We start from the raw sequence: 24,553 nt of genomic DNA, 5'->3' as shown, positions 1-24,553 counted from the left end.
GGGCCATGGGGCTGCTTAAGGCCACATGGCAGGCAAGTGCAGGTCATGGAGCAAGAGAGAGGGATCTCTTTTTCTGGGGATTTTAACCTTTCAATAGTTTGCACACTTGCAGTGGCTGCCCCTCTTCCTCAATGATCTTTTTCCTAGCTAGACTGACATGCAAACACTTTCCCTATGACACCGCGACTTAACTGTGCATTCACCCATTCCCCCCCTTGTTCATCCCTTCTCTTAGTAATCTGCAGGGAATGGACCTGTGGTTCCCTGGGTAGTGTGAAGTTTTAGCTTCCTGGTGGAGCTGTCCATATGACCATGCTTATAATGTCTGGCCTTCTCTTTGCTCTCTTTCTATCATTAATATTAGCTAGCTCATTATGATACTAGAAGGAGACTAGACTTTGGTTGGTAAACACAGTACAATATACTGATGATATATTATAGAATTTTACACTTGAAACCTATATAATTTTATTAACCAAGGTAATTCCAATAAATTTAATATATTAAAAGAGAAAAGAAAAACAATTGTCAAATTGGAATAAATATGATATCTAATCCATATATATTTTTATTTTAATTTATTGATTTTAGAGAGAGAGGGAGAGGTAGAAAGGGGAGGGAAGGAGAGAGAGAGAGAGAGAGGGAAACATCGATTTGTTGTTCCACTTATTTATGCATTCATTGGTTGACCCCTGTATGTACCCTGATTGGGGATCGAACCCACAGCCTTGGTGTATAAGAACGTCACTCTAACCAACTGAGCTACTCAGCCAGGTTTCATATACTGGTATTTTATGTAATAATCTCCAAAATATTTTTTCTATTTAAATATTCTTATTATTATATACACAGTATGTTTATTATGTAATGGCAATTAAATTTCTAAAGGCAATAATATCTTGTCTATGTAAAAGCTATATGTCAAACAAGATGTAGTATTTTTCTTTCTCTTTGTCAGATACTTGAAAAACTCAAATGACTTGTTTTGGGTTTTTTTTTCTTCCAATTAGACAAATAAAATAACTTCTGACTTCAGGCAAAAATGTTAACCATGCAATAATTGATTTCCTTTTCATTCATAGTAAAATGGCTCCATACATTTATGGAAAGATAAACTGAAAGAAATCAAGCAAAATTCAAGCTGAGTGAGGGAAAGGAGATTGCAGTTCTTGATGAAAAAAATTCCACAGTCACATTAGAGGAGAGCATGTGAAATGGGAAATATTGTTGTGACTAACTTGGAGAAAATACAATCTGCCATACTTCAGCATTTGAATACACTTGGAAGTTTAGAGCTCATTTTCTGAGTTTTGCTAACATCTGTGTGTGTGGCACTCCATGTTGCCCTAGAAGTATACTACAAGACTACAAGTTGAGGATTAAGGAGGAAGAAGATACATCCTCATTCTTATGGATGAATAAATAGGCAATTGCAGTAATCGCTAGTTGAAAAGTACATACAAATCAAGATGGTTGAATACAGACAGTCCTCGGGTTATGTCAGACTCAACATATGTCGTTTCGTGGTTACGTCGCCATCTCCCATTTATTTATATTAAAAAAAGTTCCATCATTTCAACGTATGTACATATGTGCTTTATGTTTTTTACTAGAGGCCTGGTGCACGAAATTCATGCACAGGTGGGGTCCCTAGGCCTGGCTGTGATCAGGGCCAATCAGGTTCCCTGCCTCCCCGCCTCCCCACCTCCTCCTTCCCTCGCTGCCCACATCCACTGCCACCCACTCCTTCCCCATCCCAGCCTGGGACCAAGCCCTGATCGGGCGATCGGAACCTGCTTGCTGGGGGGAGGGACCAGGAGGTTGGCCAGCAGGCCCCATTGGCAATAGGGGCCTGCGGGCTGGGGGCAGCTCCTGCGCTGAGCACCCGCCCCCTGGTGGTCAGTGTGCATCATAGTGACTGGTTGTTCCAGTCATTCCATCATAAAGGTTGCTTAGGCTTTTATATATATAGGTTATTTGCTGTAGTTACCACAAGTAAAGGTCAGGAATTGTTATCTTTCTTTTATTTAATTTTTTTACTGTTTCACTTCATTCCTGCTGTATGTGCTCCATGTGAATGATGTAGGTGCTTATGTAGGTGGGTTCCGACTTATGGTAAAAATCGCATTATGTCGCGCCGTAGGAATAGATCTCCAAGGTAACCCGAAGACCTACTGTATATAGGAAGTGGTTAGGTAAAGGAAAGAAGATGATAATAGCTAATAGGAGTCTCAAATCAATAATGGAAATTTTCTAACAAAATAGATGAAAGTGTTAGATAGTGTTTCACCCAGCAGTACATTTTAAAAGATGCAGAAGCTTGAGAATAGGGATTCACTTGGGAGATGGCATGTAGTTCAGAATGACAGTGGCTTAGAATAGCAGCAAATAATTGTAAGAATTGAGACTGGAAGGGTCAATATTAGCCAGATCATAAAGCATCCTGGATGTTACACTAAGGAGATTTATCATGACATGCCTTAGAATCATGCCCTGGTTTTTAATCAGGGGAATAAAGAATCAGATTTGAAAGATCAATTGAATTACAGAACTTGAACTTTTTAGCCTCCAGAACTGTGAAAAAATACATTTGCATTGTTTCAGCCACATCGTCTGTGGTATTTTGCTATGGCACCCTGAGCAGACTGAGACACTGATGGAGATTTATGTGTGTAGAGGAGGTAAAAGGCAGCCCATCATACCATGTAGAAAGCGGGCCACTGTACTGGAGATCTGATAAATAGACTATTAAAATTGCCATTTACTCCCATTGTGCACTGTTGATTTAGCTTGTCTTTCAACTTTATCATTGAAAACTTATTTTTCTCCTTACGTTTTCATGTGAGTAATTATAATAATTTTACAGGATATTACATTGGTTTCTTAAAGTAGGACATTGCCCTTTCTTTATAGTAGCTCTTAAAATATTAAAAAATTCCTAATATTGTACAAGTACAGTTAGGCAGATGTAGTCGTTAATTACTTCCTGAGACCTGTTTACCAGTAGATTCTGGGACCAAGACTGTATTTCAAGCCAATTGGCAGCATTTTTTATAAGGTATTCTACCAATTTATCAGAGAAATAAAATGAGAGATTTAAAATATTAGAACATGGTCTTAGACTTATTCAACCAATAGAAGAAATATGATAGTTACTATCAGTGTCAATAATTATTATAGATATTAAAATAATCTATCCTACCTAATAAAATAGTAAAATGCAAATTGACCACACCTTCGCTATGCCCAAGCCACGCCCACCAGCCAAAGCCACACCCACCAGCCCATCAGGGTGAGTATGCAAATTACCCAACAAAGATGGCGGTTAATTTGCATACGCTGAGGGAGGGAGGAGTGAAAACTGAAGACAACTTAGAAGGAAGAGGGAGGAAAAGCGGAAAGCAAGGTGGCTGCCAGAGGGAAAGCCCCGGGGCGGGCGGCAGCGGCGAGCGGGTGCAGGCGCGGCGGCCACAATGGCGGCGGCAGCGGCAGCGCACGCGGCCACAGCGGCCACTTGCAGTATTCTTCCTGCAAATGGGCTACTAGTATATATATAAAAGGCTAATATGCAAAGTGTCCCCTCAGGAGTTCAACCAGAAGACTGGGAGTTTGATCGCTTGCTCTGATGTGTGCTGACCACCAGGGGGTGGCAAGGAATGAAGGAAGGCCCCAGTTGTCAGCTGGCAGCCAGGGTAGGGAGGCCCCAGCTGGAAGCCGGAAGAAAGGCCCTGATCTGATCGGCTCTGATCGCCAGCCAGGCCTAGGGACCCTACCCGTGCACGGATTTCATGCACTGGGCCTCTAGTTTTCAAATATAGCAGTGATGCTTTTTTTATAACTTAAGGACTTCCCCTAATATCTGTATATAGTTTTTAAATGTAATCTGTGCTGCTCATATTTCAGGTTTTTAATTTTTTTTCTCCATCAATATTTTAGGGTTTTTAGTTTCTAGTCCACTTCTGTCAGGTGCATTAAAAAAAATTAAGCACTATCATAGATTATGATGGAACAAGGGATAGCACCTCTATGGACTCTGGTAACCAAAACATCAGTCTGGGTATCATGAGAGTGAAAAAAACAAACAAGAAACTACTGAAACCTGTGTCTATAGTGAAAAATAGTTGTTTCATTTTGTAAATCAGTATCATTAGGTTAAAGAACCTTTATGAAAATTCATTGTGATAATGACTATCTTTGACAAAGTCCCTTGGTTTTGGTTGCTGCAGAATTGAGAAGCATGTTTGTGTGATGCAGGATCCATAGCTTACTACTAAATAATTATGCATGGCTATCAGTGATCCAAATACACAGCAGGTTGTTCCCAAGTGGTAAGCTAGCATGGTGGACTGGATATAAGCTGCCTTCAAGTTTGTTTACCCTGAAAAAGAGAATTGTCCTTCCTCTCCTATAAATGTCAAGTGGATCTCTCAAGATGAAGCAGCTTCATCTTGTATATAAATCAGCTGGGTTGGCTTTAGAATAATTAGATGTTCATCCATTTAATATGCCTCTTACCCAGGTCATGGCAGATATGTGATTCAAGACCCTTTTGCATGATAACCTCAAGTAAACTAGCTGCTGCAAAATCAATCAATGATCAAAGAGTCATACAGAATGTTGTGTCAGCTTCTCTTATGGGTCTTAGAGATGCTCAGAAAATTAGAAGGGATAGTTAAGATATTTATCCCAGCAGGATCAAAATATTAACATCATTATTATAAAATGGGATGAATTAAGCAAACATATTAATGCAGCACTATCAAAGATTATATGGACTGATAGCAGCTCCTATTGGTCTCCCAACATCAAAGGGCCCTAAGAAAAACCCTCTAGATTTCCTAGTTGGAGGAATTTAAAAAGCATATGAGAAATATAACCTCAAATTGTTGAATAGATTCGTATAATTAATATGAATGAGGATTCAAGAAGGGTCTAAGGTATCTCTAGGTCATATGGACATGTAGGATATGTATGGCCAGTGGCAGAGAACAAACCATTCTACTCAGTAGGTCTCTTTGACCAAGAAGTCCAACTCCAAAACCTTTTTGATGAAGTACTAATGGTGGCTATAATTAGATTGGTATAATAGGAAACAACAGTTGATGTGGTTAAGGTAAAAGTTTAGAAGAAAAATGAAATTTTTGGACAGACTTTACGTGAAATAGATCCATCTTCTTTACATGAATCTGTTATTCGGATAGATGTTGTATCTGATGGTGAACACTACCCATACCTACTATTGTAAAACAGAAGGCATGTTAAGTTTTCCCTTAGACCAGTATTAATTGGACACAATAATAAATTGCAACATAAAGATTTGCCTGAGCCTACGTAAGTGGTTAATAGGAAACAATATCAGGTACTTGGTGGAACAAAAAGAAATGACCGCTTCAATGATGGACCAGTTAGAAGTTGGACTACTAGTACCAACAAATTCTTTGTACAATAGCCCTGTATGTCAGAAGGCTTATGGTGACTAAGAGTGTATTATCAAGGCTTGAATAAAGCAGTATCATCTATAGCATCAGCTGTTTCTCATTTGTTTTCATCAGTGAAAATTAAAAAATGACAATGCACTAAAGGAAAATGGCACTCAAAGATTTATCTTACAAATGCTTTTTTTCCTTGATCTTGATATCAGCAAAGAGCCAAATGCAGTTTTCCTACATGTGAGAAGGATTCCAATTTATATTTAAATTCACCAACTTACTATCATAATTTGTTTAGAAGGGATTTGGACTCATGCAGGTTCAGAGTATGATAATGCACTACATTGATGATATTATATCAAAAAACAGAAGAACAATAAAGAACTGAAGAACTCTGTAAATCTACTAAAACCAATTTATCTATAATAATAAAAGTGTAATATGCTAATTAGACTGGACAGCCAAACGACCTTCTGGACATCATTCTGGACGTCCTTCCAGTCAAAGCCGTGGTGGTGGGTGCCGAGGCAGAGGTGGTTAGGGGTGATCAGGCAGGCAGGCAAGTGGTTAGGGGCAATCAGGCAGGCAGGCTAGTGGTTAGGGGCAATGAGGCAGACAGGTAGAGTGGTTAAGTGTGATCAGGCAGGCAGGCAGAGGGGTTAGGAGCCAGCACTCCTAGATTATGAGAGGGATGTCCGACTGCCAGTTTTGGCCCGATTCCAAAGGTATCAGGCCTAAACCGGCAGTCACACATCCCCCGAGGGGTCCTGAATTGCAAGAGGATACAGGCTTGGCTGAGGGAACCCCCATCCATGCACGAAATTTCATGCACCAGGCCTCTAGTTTTATAATAAATATGGTTGGACTGCATGATGTATAAATTATATCTCGATAATACTGTTATATAAACAAAAGAAATATACTGGTGCTGCTTAGAGAACATTTTTTTTAATATTTCTAACTTACATATAAGAAAAACATGTGTTTATTTACATTTGTATCTGATTAAATCCTATATAATAAAAGCCTAATGTGCAAATTGTTCAACCTGGAGTTTAACCGCTCACTATGAGGTGCGCTGACCACCAGGGGGCAGTGCATAACATGGCAGGCGTCAGTGATGCCACATTGGCAGTGGGCGGCAGTGGAGGCGCTGCCAGCCCCAATGGGCCCAATGAGAGTGGGAGCACGCCAGGATGGTGGAGCAGGTGAGCGGGTGGTGCCAGGCCAAGGCGGGTACCAGCAGGGGCCGATCACCCCAACCCATAACCCCGCAGATGGCAACCAGCGACTGGCAGACCCTGATTGCCAGATCAAGGCCAGGCCCAGGCTGGGACAGGGAACTGGGGGTGGGTGGGTGGCGGTGACCAAACTCCCGTGATGCCTGGGTGGGGGGCTGCGACCTCTCGCCAGCTACCAGGGCTTGGGAGTGACAGGGATGGAGGTGCGGTGAGAATGTGGGGTGTCCGTCGAGTTCGGTCTCACTTCCCCTGCTACCCTTCCCCAGGACACCAGGGCTCACACACCGGGGAACACCACCCCCCTCCTCCCCCCTCCTCGTGCTCAGGTGCCGGGTGCCCGCGAGGAGCATGGCCTCTTCCGGGTGATCCGGGCCACAGCTGCCGGGACCTCAGGGGCCGGTCGGGCTCCCTGTGGGTTGGTGCAGGAGCTGGTCTGAGAGGCTGGCTGGGAGAGAGCACACTGCCCGCCCAGGTTCTGTGCGGTGCTACTGGGCAGCCCAGAGGCCCACGCTGCGCCCTGACCCACGGAGTCTGGCAGCATTCACCACATCTCCGCGTGGGGATTCAGGTGCCGTGACTCAGGCAGAGGGGGGCATGTGGGAGTCCAGGGTCCCAGGTGCTGCCCAGGGCCCAGAGGTCAGCTAGGACCTGCCCTTCCATGCCAGACCCTCACACATCCATGGCTGGCCAGGCCTAGGGAATGCACCCATGCACAGATATTGTGCATTGGGCCTCTAATCTAATCTAATAATAGACAAATATGCAAATTGACCGCACCTTCGCTACACCTAAGCCACGCCCACCAGCCAAGCCACGCCCACTAACCAATCAGGATGAGTATGCAAATTGCCCCAACAAAGATGGCGGCTAATTTGCATATCAAGACAGCGTCCAAAGAAGCCAAGAGCTGCAGAAGGGAGTAAAGCTTCGAAGAAGCAAGCAAGGGGGGGGGGGGAGAGCGGAGGCGGGGCTGGGGGAGAAGGGCGGGGCGGAGGCGGGGCCGGGGAAGGAGAAGGGCGGGGCGGAGGTGGGGCCGGGGGAAGGAGAAGGGCGGGGTGGAGGCGGGGCCGGGGGTGAAGGGAAACGCGGGCGGGCTGGAGGAGAAGGCGGGGCGGGTGACAAGGGCGGGGCGGAGGCGGGGCCGGGGGTGAAGGAAAACAAGGGAGGGCTGGAAGAGAAGGCGGGGCGGGCGGAGCGGAGGTGTGGCCGAGGCGAAGGGAAACGCGGGCGGGCTGGAGGAGAAGGCGGGGCGGGTGACAAGGGCGGGGCAGAGGTGGGGCCGGGGGTGAAGGAAAACAAGGGAGGGCTGGAAGAGAAGGCGGGGCGGGCGGAGCGGAGGTGGGGCCGGGGCGAAGGGAAACGCGGGCGGGCTGGAGGAGAAGGCGAGGCGGGTGATAAAGGTGGAGCGGAGGTGGGGCCGGGGGCGAAGGGAAACCCGGGAGGGCTGGAGGAGAAGGTGAGGCGGGGGACAAGGGCGGGGCGGGGGACAAGGGCGGGGCGGAGGCGGGGCGGGGGAGAAGGGAAACGCGGGCGGGCTGGCGGAGAAGGCGGGGCGGGCGAACAAGGGAGGAACGGAGGCGGGGTAGAGTGCAGCAGGAAATCCTATTGCAGGATTTTTTCCTGCAACGGGAACGCTAGTATGTTAATAATTGTGTTTCCTGAAAAATAAATGTTAGGGAAAAGATAAACTGATCCTGTATCAAGAGCTGGCTAAAAAAGATCCATCCATAGTAAGGATAATTTACCATCCAAATCAGGTCAGTTTTGAATGTTATGGGGGGGGGGTGACTTATAATTATTGTGGGACAATAAGTTTAAACTGAGACTTTTTTAGGCAAACCAAGGAGTACGACAAGCCTACTTTACAAATGTTAATTGGTGTGAACCTCCTACTAAATTCAATGAACATCCATGGGTTAAATTAATGAAAAGGAAATTATTTGATTTATATTTTATAGTAATTGAGATTGTAAGATATGTAGTGTAAAGACTGTATTGGATTTGAGCAATTAGGAAAATGGAACAATAGAGACAAGTTAGGAGGATGTTAGAGTAATTCAAGCTAAAGAGCTCAACTGTCTACAATAAAACAGGCTTAGTCAGAATAGATAAAAGTGAAAGGACTTAAATGGGAGAAGGTGTGTTATATATTAATTGTTGATTAATGGATAAAGAGATAATGGAAATGAGGAGTTTGATGACAGATAAAAGAAAGAATGACTAGCTGATGGAGATAAGGATGGGTGGAATCCCAAATACAGAGAGTATAAATCAAAGGGGCTATGTTACAGTTAAGTTATAGCTATGAAAATTATTCTGAGAAGTTGGATTTGTCACTGAAAGTGCAAGAAATGTCAGGAGTTTAAATATAATGGTATTTGACAACCTACAGAAAAAAAGATGAGGTCATCTCCTGAAAGAAAAAAGTGTGTACGAGGTAGGAGGAGAAAAGAGAAGGATTGAAGTTGAGAGTTAAGTAGAAATAAAAGAAGGATAGAGATTTAGTACTTTCTGGTAAAGATTTAGTACCATTTGAGAACATAAATTTTTAAAGGAAGCATATATGTGGTTACATGAATTTTCCTTTTCAACAGCACTGAGCAGTTAAAATGTAGAAGGAGAGAGGGAAATCTAAAATCTGAAAATAAAATGTTATATTTGATGCAAAACCATGGCAATGACAACAGCAAAACTACTGTGGTTGAAATGATGGATTCTATTGCCTTAGTTAGATGGGGAGTCACTGAAGACAGAGGAGAACTGAATGAAAGTAGAGAAATATATCAAAAGACTAGTGAGCTCAATAGAGCCAAAGCTTATATCAACTGAGAAATTTCAAGCATAAAACGATTATAGTTGGGTATGAGATTATTGACTTTAATATTTGTGGGGTTTATTAAACATTGGCCTTTAATTACAAATTGTGGTTTTGGAGTTAAATGCCAGGAGCAGAGTTGCAATAACAGGTATGATATACAATTTTTCTAGGATTGCCATAGCAATGTACCACAAACTGGGTGGCTTAAATATCAGAAATTTATTGTTTCACAGTTCTGGAAGCTAGAAGTTCAAAATCAAGGTGTCAACATGGCTGAGTTTTTGTTTGTTTTGTTTTTGAGAGCTATGAGGGACAGATCTGTTGCAGGCCTCTTTCTCATTGGCTTGTAGATGGCCCTCTTCTCCCTGTGTCTCTTCACATTATCATCTCTCTGGGTATGTCTGTCACTGTGTCCAAATTTCTTCTTTTTGTAAGGACACCAGTCATACTGGAGTTGGCCCGGACTAATAACCTTATTTTAACTTGATTACTTCTATGAAAATGTTATCCCTAAACAAGGTTACACTCTAAAATACTGGGGACAAAGAGTTAAACATATCTTTTTTTATTTTTTTTAATAGGAAACCATTCAATCCACAGCATATAGGACTTAGGAGTTAATGCATTATGAGGAAAGGGTCATATCTCAGGTGTTTTTATAAACTTCGATATTGTTACAGAAAACTGAAGAAGAACAAAGCAATACCAGAGAGATGGAGTTACATTTATTACACGCGGGTCCAGAGGAAAATGTCTCTCAAATTCTGGGCCCCAACATGCAGGAATTCTCCCTATTTATATGATTCCACCTTCTTTGTCTCCCAAATATGGAGTGTTTCCTGCCCCTTTTGCAAGTTCTTAAAGAGCCCGTATGTGCTGGGCCTTGAGACCTCAACCAGAGGCCTGGCCTGGCGCCAGCACTGATAACCTTGTCTGGGGAAGGTTTAATGGCCTTGCTGAAGTGGAAGTAGTCTTAGCAAGCAAGAATTTACAGAAGCCAATTAGCAGGGTTAAAATCTCAAACAGCAGTTTTCCTACAAGATGGATGCTTCAATATCACCTAGGACACATGAAGTTCTCAGGAGAGAGAAGAGGCAAATTCTTTAGCAACTGGGGTGGGAGGTGGAGGGTAGCTTCTAGGAAGTGAGGAAGATACAAGGAGGGTAATATTCCTAGTGAATGTGGCTCTTAAAACTGTAAAGCTCTCCACTCTATAAGGGTGGGTAAATGGTATTTGAAAGTAGGTTGAAGAGGGAGGAGGATACTGACATGCCTTTCTAACTCTGTTAGGAACAGGGATAGAGGAGAACAAGCAGAAATACTGGGAAGGCTGCTAAGAAAGTGGTCTCAAGAACAAGATTCTATTCTGACAATGCAGTACAGAATAATTTAGTGAAAGAGGCTGAAGAGATAATTGATTTTTTTGAAGCATAGATATTATGCTTAAGGCATAGAATGTATTTGCAGGTTTCAGAATGGAACATTTAGAAAGGAGAGGAAGAGGAAGTTGGATAAGAGAAGCAGATGTGCTAAAACAGAAGTGAAGGGATGAGATTAAATTTTCATTAGTAACCAAAAATAACAAGAAAGGAGACAGGAAGGGTCCCCAGAATTTCAAAGTATTAGTGCCAAAATTCCCATTTTAAATTTATCAGGCTTCCTAGGCACTCTAAGTTTTGGAAAGAGCAGCAATCTGTGTAGCAGAGTAAGTGAATATGAGTAAGAACACAGCTTCCCACGAAACAGCTGGAATTAATTTTGCTGCCAAAGGAATCCAACCCCTAATAATAATAAGCAGCAGAATTAATTACTAGTAAGTGCACTTCCTCTATTCCAAGTCATAATTAATTGGAAAAAGTACCAACCATAACAAAGGCTTTAGGGAGGCAAGGAGCATTGGAGGGTTGGTAAGGACTCCACCAAATCAAATAACACGTGAGACAATATTTCTTCTCAATGATGAAATACAGACATTTTAAGAACCCTAATCTGGTATTTCAAACAGCCACTAAATCAAGGATTGGTGACCTCTCTGTAAGGAGCTAGCTGAAGCTGTGGAGTCTGTGTATTAAGGTTCTCTTGTTGTTGTTTTTTTTTTTTTTTTAATCCTCACCCCAGGATATTTTTACATTGATTTTTAGAGAGAGTGGAAGACAGAGGGAAAGACAGAAATATCTATGTGAGAGAAACACATCGATGGGTTGCCTCCTGCAGAAGCTCTGACCAGGGCCCAGGCCGGGGTGAAGCCTGAAACCGAGATATGTGCCCTTGACCAGAATAGAACCCGGGACCCTTTGTTCCACAGGCCGAAGCTCTATCCACTGAGCCAAACTGGCCAGGGCAAGGTTCTCTTCTTAAAGAGCCTTCTTTTCTCTTTCATCTTCGTCACTTTTCTTTCCAATTGGAAATAATGAAGTATTACTTTATTCATGCAAAAAATTAAGTAAGAGCCCTACAAATAATTTGTATGATGATATCTTGAAAAAATGAATCTTTATCTTTTATTTTAATTAGGGAATAAATTTTTAGTATGTAATGTTTAGTGGTTTGATTGTAGGCTAGAAAATGCAATCCTGCTCTGAAAAATGACACAGCTCAAAGCAGGAAATGTTTTACTTAAGGGTATGTATAGTCTTAAATTTGGTGAGAGGGTAAGGACTACCTAGTTGATATGATCTCTGAGTTCTGAGATGGTTCCATATATAGAAATTTGGAAAACTAATTGAGAAGGCCACAGTAAAGTAAGGCCCCAAGAGGCATCTGGTATGGAGATATAAAAGGTGCCAAAATCATTTTGTTTTTAAAAAAATCAGCAATATGGAAGAATGGTGAGTTCCAGGAATTTAAATTGTCATGGAAGTGGAAACAGTTGGGATCAGGAAGGCAACTGTTTACATATAAAAATCCATTAGACCCAGTTTCTCAGGGACAGGTTTGCATTTTTAAGGAAAGCGACTGTGTAATTAAAATAAAGGAGTGTAATGTTGAGAATTTAGGCCCCATATCCTATCTAATAAAGAGGGAATATGCAAATTGACCATCACACTGTCACAATGATGGTGGCACTCACACCAGAGGTGGGGTTTCCGTAACACAAGATGGCTGCATCCTCCACAGTGGAGGCCAAGTTCCTGTAACAAGCCTTAAGGAGCAATCATCAGGGACCTGAGGCTGTGCCCCTGGCCAGGCGCCAAGCCGGAGGACCTCAGGCCACACCCCCCACCCTGGTGCCAGGCTAGGGGACCTCAGGGTGCACTCCCAGCTCGGCGGGGCTTGATGGGGGTGGGGCCAGCCGGGTCTGGGTCTCCCAAGACTTCAAGGCACACGCGTGTGGGCGGGGACTTGACTCTGGGTCCCATAGTGCTCCTCAGACTCTGACAGGAGGAATATTTTCATATACATTTTACTAATTTTCTTTCATCTCTGACATTTCTATTATAGAGAAAGGGCAAATAGCAATATTAAAATATTTCCTTTAATTCCCCTTTTAATGTGCACGAATTTCGTGCACTGGGCCACTAGTAAGAGTATAATATTCTTATCAGAGAACAGAATTAGGGATAGTAATGAGATGGTTCATTCTCTCCCTTCATCTTCAAAGACCTCTGACAATAGGATATGATTCAGTCTTTAGAGCAGAAGTGAAGGAGATTAACCATAGACAGGAGCTACAGTTGTGGTGATCAAAATTCTCTGAATTTCTAAGGTAGCCAATTGGACACTGGATCACTTGCTTAGTGGTACTAAAAGGGCCTTTCATATTGGAATTCCTTATAAATTTTTGTTCCATCACTAATATATCTGTGATCAGGATAGCCTTTGGACAAAAAATGTATAAAGCTGGTATAGGATTATCAGTAGAAAAAGGGCCCAGTTAGGAGAAAGTGTCATTTTCCTATTGGGTAATAAAGTGATTCGTGGCATTAAGTTGGAATATTAAACACAATAAGACTTTTTCTGCATTCCATCCTGCTGACAAAAACACAATGATTTTACATGATTTTGAAGAGTATCTAACAATTATATGGGATATTTATGACAAAAATTTAAGTAGAAATAAAGAATAATATGTTTATTCAAAGTTTGTAAAATTGATTTCATATACAGGCAGAGAAAAAGGGACAGAGACAATCTTTTAAAACTATTATACATAACTTTGGGAAAATATACTAACCAGGACTTTCAAAAATGCTATTCTAGATATAACTCAAAATGTCTGAAACAAATGAGATAATTCATTGCAACATATGTGTTTAAATTTTTAAAATATCTCCAACAATACCTTTTAACCAGTACTTGAAAATAAATGAATCCCTATTATTGTAAAGATGAAATGGAAGTACTTTAAATTGCAGAGGTTCACAGAGTGAAATATATAAAAGACAAATGCAAAATAGCACTTTCAACACTGCCCTCTAAAGAAAGGCCAGCCTTTCTGAAATAAATTTCTAAATTTAAAACATATTTTCTGTATTCATAATTTTGCATGTGATTAAAAGGAACGAAAAATCTCAAGAGAACAAAACATGAAGTAAAATATGGACATTTGAGCAATTATCAGAGGAGACAAAAGGCCTTGAACCTAAGAACATTTTCTCAAAAGTAATTTTTCAGCTGTTAGATATCAAAAGAGGCCAGGCTTATTCTATGTAAAGCAAGACTTCAGAATCCTGCTTTAAAAACTACGCCAATATGGAAATAATTCTTTATATTTTATAGCTTTATGAAGGCTTTCATCTAAGAATCTCGAAAAGGAAATGAAGTAAGAGCAATGATTGAATTTTTGAATATTAATGACTTCAAGAAAAATGGAAGCAATTAAAAAGAAATAGAAATCTACTATAATGAAAGTCACTTTTTAATGTTATACATAAGGTTAGCCTGGATGGTTACAGAACAGTGATAGCGTATTATGGCTATGATTATGTTTCTGAGTTTCTTTCTAAGCAGTTTAATTATGCCACATGAGCAGGGCGGAAATGTCTCAGGGGGAAGATGTGTTTCACTCTAGAAACGAGTTGTCCCTTTCATAGCTATCAGAACATGGTATTCATGAAGCGTTTCAATATTAAAACACATAGCAACCACATTCAGTATTGTTTACAATCCAAGGTCACAAACAGAAAAAAACAACAACAATATTTTAAATCTTAAAATGTTATACTGTTCTTTACATTCAAGGCCACTTTATTAAGTAGCAACAGTAGCCTATAAGGTATGATTTACAGGCCTCTAAAAGTCCCATCTGCTCCAAAATGACAGCCATATATTTAAAAGTTTCTAGATGGCCATCTTTATTTAACCTCCTTTTTGTCAAGCAGGCTCTCCACTACCTTATATGGAGGGTCTTTGTGCAAATTGCAAAACGAACAGCACTTTTAGGCATCTTAATACAAGACAGACTTTCCCTCCTGGCTGAATCAGCCTGAAAATAGAGTGAGAGGTTAGACAAGTATAGAAAGGGCTAGATTTTACCTCTGTCCTCTCCACTTGGCCAGATGCCTTTGTACTGTGCAAGTATACAGCAGTACGCACAGCACCCTAGATGCCCTCTGGTTAAGAAGCTATTGTCAAAAAGCCATCTTAAAATGCAAATTACACAACCTAGGAAGAGATAAGAATATGTCTGGAGTTGTATTAAGGGCTTAAATTAAAATCAATGTCCTTTTAAACGTTAATTGAATTGTTAAAATGCTATTTGTTACAATTTATTATTGCTCACACCTTCATTTCCCTTAAAAGGGTCCCGTCTCCAGTTCCAATTTCCTTCCCTTTGGCTGAAGTCCCCAAGAAGAAAAAGCATGAAAAGGATACCTTTGGATGGCTCACTGCTTCCCATTGATAAACTGAGATACATAATTCAACACTGGGGAATAAACTACATATAGGTATGTATATCAGCCCTTCTGTGCTTTCTCTCTGGAGATGTCCCTGACTGAGTAGAACAACTTAATTCAAGAGAGCAAAAGGTGAGCAGGATATTAGGAAACATTTGACTGCAGATCTATGCCATATTTTATAATTATTTTATCACTGTAAGTTTGACTCCTGACTTATTTCTTAATTGATTCAGAAGTTGAGAAGTAAATACAGTGGTTTTCTGATGTGCAATACTATTTTTTGACAGTAACCATTAGCATTGCTTTTCTAAAATAAAATAAAATTTCCTTTCTTAATGGCTTTGGGTCCCAGAAATAATTTGGACATTGGTAATATCACAGTGTTATTTGTCATCATTATATTTTCAATACCAATTTCTGAAAAATATTTAGGGTTGTTACTCTAAAGCAAGTATCAAATTATTTATATAACATCTTGTAAGCAGCTGTCAGTCAGAATTCGAGTATATAGCTTTCACTATAATTAAATTAAAGAAAAATTAGATCATTAAATAGAAAATATTAAATAAAAAAACAGTGGAGAAAAGAAGATAACCCATAATGTCCTCCCAACTTCAGAATGTTGCCAAGAAATTCCTAGTCAATGGCTTTTGGTAAACAGTCCATGCTGAAAAACCAATTTATTTGAAAGGAAGAGTTGTTAATTACAATATAATTAAAACAGAATGTCCTGTAATTTTAGAATCTCCAGATGCTATCAATTTGAAAAAACAAAATAAAAACCAATAAGCAGTGATTTAAAGTCATAAGATCTATATCAAAGAAAGGCATGGTGTAGATTTATACCTTGTTCAAACAAAAAACACACAAAAAATAAGCTTTGAAAAAGAAGATCTGTCCAGACCACACTTGGCTTTAATGGTGAGAAAGAAACTCATTGGATAAATTATCATGTCCTGCATGTTTATTAATAATTTATATACTTTTTAAGTCTGATAATCTATATTTAGCCTTACATTTTTAAGGGGTAAATAGTTTCTGTAGACAAATAAAAGACAATGTGTTTTTGCTATCTTAAAAAAAATTTACTCACACATTAAGACTTCTTACCCAGATAATGGTAAATATAAGTATTTCTACATTTCAAATGAATCAATGAACATGGAAGATCAACATAAAGTCAAGTTTAAAGAGAAACAAACTATACAGATAAACACTTAGCTATGTTCATAGGGTGATAGTTTGTGATTTTCCTGAAGTTCTAGACAAATAATACTTGACCTGAACTCAAAGTGAGTATATCTAACCCAGTACCAGCCATTCCTGGAAAAATAAATTCTCCATATAATACTTCTAAATAATTTACTAAAACAAAGCCTTTATTTTGTACCCCACTGTTAAAAAAATGTTATATATGTATACATGTCATATATCCAAGTATTAACTATATAACTATATTTATAACTATACTAGAGGCCCGGTGCATGAAATTCGTGCATGGGGGGGAGGGGGAGGGGTATCCCTCAGGCCAGCCTGCACCCTCTCCAATCTGGGACCCCTCGAGGGATGTCCGACTGCCCGTTTAGGCCCGATCCTACTCGGATCAGGCCTAAACAGGCAGTCGGACATCCCTCTCACAATCCAGGACTGCTGGCTGCCAACTGCTCACCTGCCTGCCTTCCTGATTGCCCCTAACTACTTCTGCCTGCCAGCCTGATCACCCTCTAACCAGTCCCCTTGCCAGCCTGATTGATGCCTAACTGCTCCCCTGCCAGTGTGTTTGCCCCTAACTGCCCTCCCCTTTAGGCCTGGTCACCCCTAACTGCCCTCCCCTGAAGGCCTGGTCCCCCCCAACTGCTCTCCCCTGCAGGCCTGGGCCCAACCCAACTGCCCTTCCCTGCAGGCCCGGTCACCCCCAACTTCCCTCCTCTGCTGGCCTTGTCACCCCTAACTGCCCTCCCCTGCAGGATTGATTGCCCCCAACTGCCCTCCCTTGCAGACCTGGTCCCTCCCAAATGCCCTCCCCTGCTGGCCTGATCACCCACAACTGCCCTCCCCTGCTGGCCATCTTGTGGTGGCCATCTTGTGTCCACATGGGGGCAGGATTTTTGACCACATTGGGGCAGCTATATTGTGTGTTGGAGTGATGGTCAATCTGCATATTACGCTTTTATTAGATAGGATAGAGGCCTGGTGCATGGGTGGGGGCCAGCTGGTTTGCCCTGAAGGGTGTCCCTGATCAGGGTGGGGGGTTCCCTTGGGGCATGGGGCGGCCTGGGTGCAGGGCCTGTGGTGGTTTGCAGGCTGGCCACGCCCCCTGGTGACCCAAGCAGAGGCCCTGGTATCTGGAATTTATTTACCTTCTACAATTGAAACTTTGTAGCCTGGAGCAGAGCCAAGCCTCCTGCTCACTCCATGGCCGGCAGCCATTTCTTTTGGAGTTTGTGTTCTTCTATAATTGAAACTTTGTAGCCTGGAGCAGAGGCCTAGGCCAGCCAGGGCTGCAGAAGCTTTGCTTCCTCCATTGCCGGGGGAAACCCAAGCCTCCTGCTCTTTCTAGCTCAGTGGCTGCTGCCATTTCTGTTTGGATTTGTTTACCTTCTATAATTGAAACTTTGTAGCCTTGAGTGGAGGCTTAGGCCTGCAACAGCACTCGGAAAGCTTGGCTTCCTTTGTTACCGGGGAAACCCAAGCCTCCCTCCTCCTCTGTGGCTGTAGCCATCTTGGTTGGGTTTATTTGCATATTTTCTCCTGATTGGCTGGTGGGCGTGGCTGGTGGGCGTGGTTTGTGGGTGTAGTGGAGTTAGGGTCAATTTGCATATTACTCTTTTATTAGGTAGGATAGCTACTAGAGGCCCGGTGCACAGATTCATGTACCAGTGGGGTCCCTAAGCCTGGCCTGCACCCTCTCACAATCTGGGAGCCTTTGGGGGATGTAGCAGTGTGCAAAGTAGCAGGTGGCTGGGGAGGAGCCCTAGCGTGGTCGGGTGCTGCGCTGCTCCTGCTCATCCTGGCCCCACTGTGCCTGCCTGTGGCTGCAGCTCGGTAGCACTGCCTCAGAAGCAGGAGAGACTCCCACCATGAGCCCGGCTTTTGGCTGAGCGATGCTTCCACTGTGGGAGTGCACTGACCATGAGAGGGCAGCTCCTGCATTGAGTGTCTACCCCCTGATAGTCAGTGTGCATCATAGTGACCCGTCGACCAGTCGAGCAGTCAACTGGTCATAATGGTCGCTTAGGCTTTTATATATATACTAGAGGCCCAGCACACAAAATCTACACAGGTAGTGTCCCTAGGCCTAGCCTGCGATCAGGGCCATCTTCCATCTGTTTGCCAGTCCCCGGTCCCGCCCCACTGCTGACACCCACCCTGGTTCGCCATCTGGCAATCTATCAGAGCCTGCGGGCCAGAGGGAGGGACCAAGAGGTCAGCCATTCTACCTGCTCACCAGTCCCTAGTCCCGCTCCACCGCTGACACCCACCCCAGTTCCTCGTGGTTCCCCATTGGCCATCCAGCCATTGGAACCTGTGGGCTGGGGGGAGGGACCGAGAGGTGGTCAATGCACCTCATAGCGACTGGTCAATCTGTCATTTTGGTCATTACACCGTGATGGTCGCTGGCCTTTTATTATATAGGAGGATAGATAACTATTTTTTTGTAATGAAGGAACAATATCCATTGCTAGTAAACTCTGGTTAAAGGAAAAGAAATACTTCTACTCAATATGAAACATTTATGAACTAGTTCCAAAATACTTCATGAGACCTGGGGAGCAAAAACATATCTGAATATTTGAAAGCTAGTAATGACTTTTAAAAATGAAAATAACAAGTTAAGAATAGTTTCTGGTGAAGGCCTGGGGCAGAGGGCAGGGGCAGGCCAGAAGGGGTCAATGGAGAACTGGCCAACCACAGTCCCATCTATAGACCCAGAAAGAGTGAGGTGCTGGCTGCAGCCACACCTGGTTAGTTCTGTCTTAATCACCACACAGCAAGGCACCTGGGAGGAGTCTGGCCCTCCTGTGCATTGGGTAATAGGCATACAGATTTCTACTGGCTGTAGGCTCTGAAGCGCCCTTGAACCATTCTGGCTGTTCTGGGCCACGGTCTGTGGGCCCCTGGAGATGTGGAATTAGACTATAACCCTCAAATGGGGCAGCCTTTGAAGTCACTTTTTTGAATATAATGAAGGACAATATTGGCATAAAGTGCATCCAAATTTAAAGTACAATTGGATAAAAAAGTTAAATATTTGTGAATGGAGTTCTAAATCTTCAGGCTCCGTTTGTTCATTTAATAACTATAGTCTTCTGCCTTTTAAAAATATAGTCAGCACTGTTACAGAGATAATTGGAGTCGAGAGATGATGCACTGTAAAAACACAGGAACATTCCAGAAGAGAATACATTTAAAAAAATATTATGCTTCAGACATTTTCATTTATTTCAAAGATTTTAAATGAAAGCATGAAAACATATTCCCCCTAAGGCTTTAAGCAGTATAGCCTGGATCATTTCAATTCCCACAAGCTCTATTTCTTGAATGGCATTTACAAGTAAGCAGAACAACCTCTGCAATTGACTTCAAATATGCTTCCATATGCCTCATAGGAAAAATGGGGGTGGAAAATACTATAGCCCATGAACACTGGAGGCCAGTGTTCCTGTATTTCAAGTTATTTTTAAAGACTGTGTCTACAAAGTACAGCATGACTTGATAATTTGGCAACTGTCTAGTCAATGTAATCAAAAACAAAGCCAAAATTCAGGATAAAATGCCAGCTCAGAAGCTTGTGTGTGATAATTGCCAAGCTGCTTTGTGACCTTGTGATTTGTAAATCAGATCACAGAACAAAATATTTAAAATTTATTTCTAATGGGTTATGCTTTCAGGAAAATAGAGGAGATGCATTTTCCCTATTCTCTTAATTAAATAAACTTAATACCCTTAGCATTATATATAAAACATAGATTTTCAAATATGGAGAGAAAAATAGGTAAACTGGATGGGGAACTTGAGACAAAAAAAAGACATGCTGGTGGGTTGCTTTAGTTTTCTTTTCCTTCATATATTTGGACTTGGAGCTATAGATACCAGTCCACTGAAATACCAATAGGCATCCTATATAATAAAAGGCCAATATGCAAATTGTCCCCTCAACCGGGAGTTTGACCAGGGGGCAGGGTCGGCTGGCCAACTGCCTGTGGCCCCTCCCCTCGGCCGGCTTGGCCCCCGGTTGGCCCCCCTACGTCAATTGGGGGCAGATCCAGCCCACCAACTGCCCGTGGCCCCTATCCCTGGCTGGCCCCGCCCCCGATCAGCCCACCCACCCCTATTGGGGGCGGGGCCAGCCTGCCAACCTCCTGCATCCCCTCCCCCCAGCTGGCCTGGCCCAGGCCGGCTGGACCCCACCAATGCACGAATTCGTGCACCGGGCCTCTAGTAGATGATAAAAGCCCAGCAAAAGCCTTTCCTTTATACCCAAAGGAATAGGAGGTAGGCAGGCTAGAAGGACATAAAATCTTTTAAACCAATAACTGTCTTCCTATATCACAATTTTTTTGAAACTTAATATAAGATAATAAAAAGTTTAAAGTCTGTGGCCCATAGTTTATCACAAGCTCTTTCAACAATGTATTTCTACTAAAAAATGAGCCATGATAATTAAACTAGAAGGTAAAGTGGTTAATATTAGCACCAATACTTCTGCAACAACAAAAAATAGAGCAGGTCCCTCATTATACAAGTCTGTTTTTATAATATGTAAGTTTGATTATTGGACTGAATTATTGGTTTGTTTTAAATAGGATCAAATTATTACTGTAACACTTTAGAAAATATTCTTTAACTATTATAGTGGTAAATTCAAAGAATAGGAATGCGATTTTTGAGTAGTCTAAAGTGTTCAGGATTCAAGCGCTAAACCCTAGTATAGCACTGAATAATTATTACCTATTAATAAATCTGTCAATACACGTAGATCACAATGTCAATTCTTCTACTTCTTTTGCATAATAATAATGATAGTGATAATTTTAGCTTAATATTTCCGAGTACAACTAGATTCAGGTTCTATTTTACGCTACATCAAAAATACTTCAACTGCTACCATTTTATAAATGTATTTTTGTATAGTATTTCATACACACTTAATCATACATAAAATTTAGGAATATATCATAGCTGGTATTAGGATAAAAATAAAAATTCATTACTACTGCACTAAGATTGTACTCAATAAACATTTAGTATTTATACATCATGTGAAACCGATCATAGACAAGGAAACAATTATGCCAACCAAGGAAGTGCTCTTTCAGGTCAGATCCTACCACTCATTCCCCCTATATTCGCAGTATATTCTTACATTTTGCTTCAACTTTAAATGACCATATTTAAAGGATTCCTGACGGAGTAACGGCAGCACGGTGGCCCAAAAGAAGTCCCTAGTGCAGTGATGGGCAACCTTTTGAGCTTGGTGTGTCAAACTTCGCCAAAAAACTGAGCATAACTCGGGTAGTGTGTCACTTTGAGGAAAAAACTAACTCCAAGACTCTAGTCGCAAATGTTTCATCCTCAGGAGCAGCAAATGTTTCATCCTCGGCATGCGGCCGCGTGTCATCAGAAATGGCTACGCGTGTCAGTGCTGACATGCGTGTCATAGGTTCGCCATCACTGCCCTAGTGTGTATGCCGCACCAACAGAAATAATTTGGCCTCCACCCAGGGACAAATGTGCTTCCTGGGAGCCGCGGGATCCTTGTAGGCGTTTGTGAGACCCGGGCGGCCAGGAATGAGGGGAGCCTCCTGGGGAAGAGCCTGCACCCAGGCTGCGAACTGGCCAACCGCAGTCCCATCCATAGAACCAGAAAGACCCAGAAAGAGTGAGGTGCTGGCCGCAGCCCCACCTGGTTAGTTCTGTCTTAATCACCAGGCAGCAAGGGGCCTGGGCCGAGTCTGGCCCTCCTGTGCTTTGGGTAATAGGCATACAGATCTCCATGGCTGTGGGCCCTGAAGCTCCCTTGAACCGTTCTGGGCCACGGTCCGTGGGCCCCTGGAGATGCGGAATTGGACTATAACCCTCAGACCCGACAGCCTTTGCGGAATTACAGAAGTAAGTCCAGGGCAGAAGTTCCAGCACTCCTTTGTGTTAACAATAAACACACAAACAAGTAAATTATAATCCAAGACTGGACAGGTGGAAGAAGGTAAGAGGAACTATGTGACTTAATCCACGCCACCCCTCCCCCAAAGAGCACAGCTGCAGCTCTGTGTGCAGAGAGCCTTGGTTAGCCTTTGTTTTCTCCTACAAAACACCGCCCAAGCTCAGTGGGTGGGAGGGGTAGATGGGAAGAGATCAACCAGAGAACTTGCATGCATATATGCATAACCCATGGATATAGACAATAGGGTGGTGAAGGCCTGGGCGGGGAGTGTGGGCTGGCTAGAAGGGGTCAGTGAGGGAAAAGGGGGTCATTTGTAATACTTTCAACAATAAAGATAACATTTTTTAAAAAGTAAGAGCGTGCGTGGGAGGTTGCCAAAAGGACCAGTTTGGCTCTTGTCCCCAGTTATCTGTCAAAGGGAAAAGAATCCTACTGACCTTGTCACGGGCTCAAGCGGAAGCCCGCCCCCCTGCTGCTGGGGAGCCTGGCCCCTGAATCCCGCACAGGCCCCAGGGCAGCTGCAGCGCTCCACCTGGTGGCAGCACCTTATGAGCGCTCCCTCCCCCGTGGAGAGGCAGTTTAGGTAGACAGCTAGTGAGCATGCGCAGGAAGCCTGGGCTGCTGGGGTGACTATGCCTACTAGTAACAGTACTGCTGTGTGTGCCTGAAAGTTACTGAGGGATTAGATCCAAATGTTCTCAACACTCACACGCACATGCATGCACGTGCAGGGTAACTGTGTGACGTGAAGCAGCTACTAACTAACCCTATTGTGGTAATTGCTTTAAATTATACATCAAATCACTTTACCGTATATGTCAGAAGAGTTTTAATAAAGAGGCAGGTTTTAGCAACTTTAAGATTACTAAAAGCAAATGCTGAAGATTTTTTTTACAACAGCGTAATGTTGAAGCATGGCAATACTTCATTATATATGTTTTATCTTGAATCAACCAATTTTTCAAATGTATTTTCATGTACTCTGACCATTAAATGTATTATGATAATGTATTATGATACCATAATCATTGTAATTGGGAGGACATTGTGATTAACATGGTACTTCTTTTTTTTTTTTTTCCAGACTGTGCCTTAACTGCAATAATTATTTGAGAGAAATACTTAATGTGGGAGATATATGGAAAAATGATGAAAATTCTTGCTCAAGGAAATTAAATTATGATTAAGTAATTCACTACATATCATAGGATCCTAATTCCTTACACTCTAAATTTAAAATATATATTGCACAAAATGCTAAAGATAACAAGTATATGTAAATTGAAAATAATTTAACTATACCATAATTCTATGTTCAAAAATTCTATCTCCTCTGTACCAAACATGTAAATCAATAAATTTGGCAAAGGAAATTTCCTTTAGAGTAATATACAGAGTGGGGCAGAAGAGATTTATAGTTGTTTGTATGGTAAATAATGAAATAATTAATAAATAATAATACAAGAATAAACTGTTTTGTGTACTCACAACTGTAACCCTACTTTTGCCCCAGCCTTTATATACACACATACAAATGTATATATTTGAAAATAAAATGTATAAAATTATTAATGTTTTAGTAGATATCTGCAGTTCATATCTATTACTATAATGAAGGCATTCATAAATAAGTAAAGTGAGCTAAAAATTAACTACATAGGGCAGAGTTGTTTAATTATGAAGAACAAAGAACCAATTTTGCTAATATAACAAATCAGGGTAGGTGACACTTAGTACGTATGAGTATTATGTCGGACAAACCTTTTTGCCCTTCCCTTTCTGTATTATGTGAAGCTCAAAGAAAGGACACTTACTAAGCTTTAGAAATGAGATTCACTGAAAATAGGACAAGAATTCACAAAATAAAAACCACTGACCAAAGAGACATTTATTCGTTTCATGTCCCTCTTTTATCCCTACACTTATTTCCATTTATTTTAAAGCATTTCTCCTTGTTTTTTGTCCTTTTACTTGGCTAACTTCATCATCAAGGGGGGTTTTGTGTCTTTCAACCACTAAGAACTTTTTTTTTCCCTTTATCTCAGCACCCTTCCTGCCTA

The sequence above is a fragment of the Eptesicus fuscus genome, chromosome 2 (assembly GCF_027574615.1).
Source record: "Eptesicus fuscus isolate TK198812 chromosome 2, DD_ASM_mEF_20220401, whole genome shotgun sequence".
NCBI classification, from domain to species: domain Eukaryota; kingdom Metazoa; phylum Chordata; class Mammalia; order Chiroptera; family Vespertilionidae; genus Eptesicus; species Eptesicus fuscus.
The sequence above is the reverse complement of the archived record's forward strand: the minus strand, read 5'-3'. Positions refer to the sequence as shown.